This window comes from Paramormyrops kingsleyae, chromosome 13, assembly GCF_048594095.1.
Source record: "Paramormyrops kingsleyae isolate MSU_618 chromosome 13, PKINGS_0.4, whole genome shotgun sequence".
Lineage (NCBI taxonomy): Eukaryota > Metazoa > Chordata > Actinopteri > Osteoglossiformes > Mormyridae > Paramormyrops > Paramormyrops kingsleyae.
This window is the reverse complement of record NC_132809.1, coordinates 29,669,201-29,671,524: the sequence shown is the minus strand read 5'-3', so window position 1 is coordinate 29,671,524 and position 2,324 is coordinate 29,669,201. Positions and strand designations below refer to the sequence as shown.

Sequence of the window (2,324 nt, the reverse complement as noted above, 5' to 3'; positions counted from 1 at the left end):
AGAACAGCACCAACTCTTCCAGACATGGAATGAGCTTATTTATTTTGAACGTTAGCAACATACTGTCTGTCTTTCTCCATTCTTGGGAGCTCAGAGCCTGGATGCTGGATGGAGAGATTGATACTCAGAATGTCTTTTCAGAACTCCATGTAGGTGTTCTGTTGGGTTGGCGTTGGGTGACATGCTACTGCCATCACTTTGATCCTGTCCATCCTCAGAAATGAAGCAGTGGCCTTGGATGTAAGTTTTGGGTCACTGTCATGTTGAAGGAGTGCCTGGCGACCCAGGGCATGCAGAGATGGCACCATCTCCTCTTTCAGTAGACCTGTGAATTCATGATGTCATCAGTGAACTGCAATTCCCCGACACTTGCAGTGTTCATACACCCCCACAGGCTTTACTGGGGGTACCTTGCATTTTTCTTTGTGCTCCTTGCCCTTGTGACGCCATGCAATTTGGCCGCCATCCGTTCCGAAAAGATTTGTCTTGATTTCATCACCTTGGCATTGGTCTCCTTCGTGGGCGAAACCCTTGCGTGCCACCCTCCTGCAGCATATGCCACACTGTGCCACGGGTAACAGTCACCCCCCCCCCCCCCCCGTCAGGCTTTCTACTGCTTTAGCTAACTGTGATGAACTTGCATGGCAATTTTCCTCAACTCTTCTCATTACAAAACCGTCATGTTGAGGTGTTGACTTCCATGGATGGCCTGGAGGTCTGAGAGAACTTTACCAGAAGTCCATCGTTTTTGAGTTTTTGAATCGCATTCGCTTGCTGTATTCTGGCTGATTCGCTTTACTAATTTTCTTGTAGCCTTGACCTTTGTTGTGTAAAAAATGCTTCCTTTCTCAAGTCTTGTGACATTTCTCTTGCATGTGGTTCCATTAGCATTGAATGGGAGGGGATTTTATTTGTTAAATACCACCCATAATTTTCAGTCATCTGACGGCCACCTGTGTGATGATTAAATAGACTCATCAGTTGTTGGATTCTTGTAAATTAGCTTTTTATCAAGTTTTATTTATACGACCTTCATTGGGATTAACTCATCTTTGCACCGTGGTCTTAAATAATTAAAAAAGTTTTCTTTTTTGTAGTGACAAATCTCATTTGCAGCCAATAAGCCAGATTTTCTGGAATATTTTATGGTATAGGATCCCATAGAAAGTATTTATTCTAAAGAGAAATGGACGGTTTTCTGAGAAATCTTTTGGGGTGTAAAATCATTTATGCTGGGCCTGTATCTGCCAGACTGGCTGTTCCATGTATCATTTTATTCCTTTTAAATGATCAACAGAATAATGTAAATTATACTACAGACAAAAAACTGACTGGTAAATAAATTAAAATTAAACCCTTTAAAAAAGATTGTAATACATATTTAATCATTTTCCTTAACATTAAGGAGCAGGATATTTTTTTTACCTGCATATCAAGTCAAATGAGAGTTTCAAATCCATAATTAAAATACAGAATTGAATGAAGGTTTAACAGCTGCTGGTTAGACCTAAATGGAAGAACTCTCCAGTCCTCAGTTGCGTTTGCTATTACCTGAGGCTGCGGCCACATGGCTTTGTTATGCTGAAGGCGTCTGATGGCTGCAGAGCACCTGCAGTCTCTGGATGGCTGCCAGACAGCGGGGCCCTTGGGTATGAGGGGCTCCAGGAGCGGGGGCTAGCTGGACTGACCACGTGGGGAAACGAAATATCAATCGCAGGCTGAAGGGAGGGAAACACCCCGCCCCCAAAGAGTGAGATCATCAGAAACCGGCAAATCGTTTCCACACAGCTAACGTGACAGTGGAAAAACAAAGCCCACCAAGAAATCACCCTTGGGACTCTCTGCGGGTTCTTTGGGTGGTCGGGGCCGAGGTGTCGACTCGGCGGTTCACGCCCGGCTGCTCTCGGGAGCCCCTCCCTGGTTCACCTTTTAACAGTGAGGACAATCTCATTACTTGCAATCCCATGGTGTAAGGGCTAGAAATTGAGGCTGTAATGTTTCAGAATGATGGTGGAGTGAAAGCCTGCTCCAGTATGCTTCTGTATAGCACATGTTTGTCAGCTTTCTAAGATACGATGAACTTTATTGAGCCGAAGAGGGAGAGGGTCTGGAGAGTAAAGGTTCTACAGAGATTTGAACTCAGATTACTGACCAGAGTGCGAACCATTACACCACAGAACAAGCCGTCCTGGGTCTTCTATCAGAGCTAAAGTGCGTTTTAGGGCTAATGCATAACAGCATTTTGCTGCTGCTGTGTTATAATTTAAGATTCTTTTCAAAATGAAGTGAATCTTCCTGTTTTATCATCAGGACTGCGCAGTAAA

At 44.0% G+C, this 2,324-nt stretch overlaps 1 long non-coding RNA gene across 1 annotated transcript; it reads right to left on the bottom strand.

Annotated features, from left to right (window-relative positions):
- Positions 1-619: 619 nt before the first annotated feature.
- Positions 620-1,929, bottom strand: LOC111851800 (uncharacterized). Its single transcript, XR_002840108.2, has 3 exons — positions 1,819-1,929; positions 1,552-1,718; positions 620-953 (listed from the first exon to the last, which is right to left on the bottom strand). It is a non-coding gene; the product is annotated as an uncharacterized lncRNA (long non-coding RNA).
- Positions 1,930-2,324: the final 395 nt, after the last annotated feature.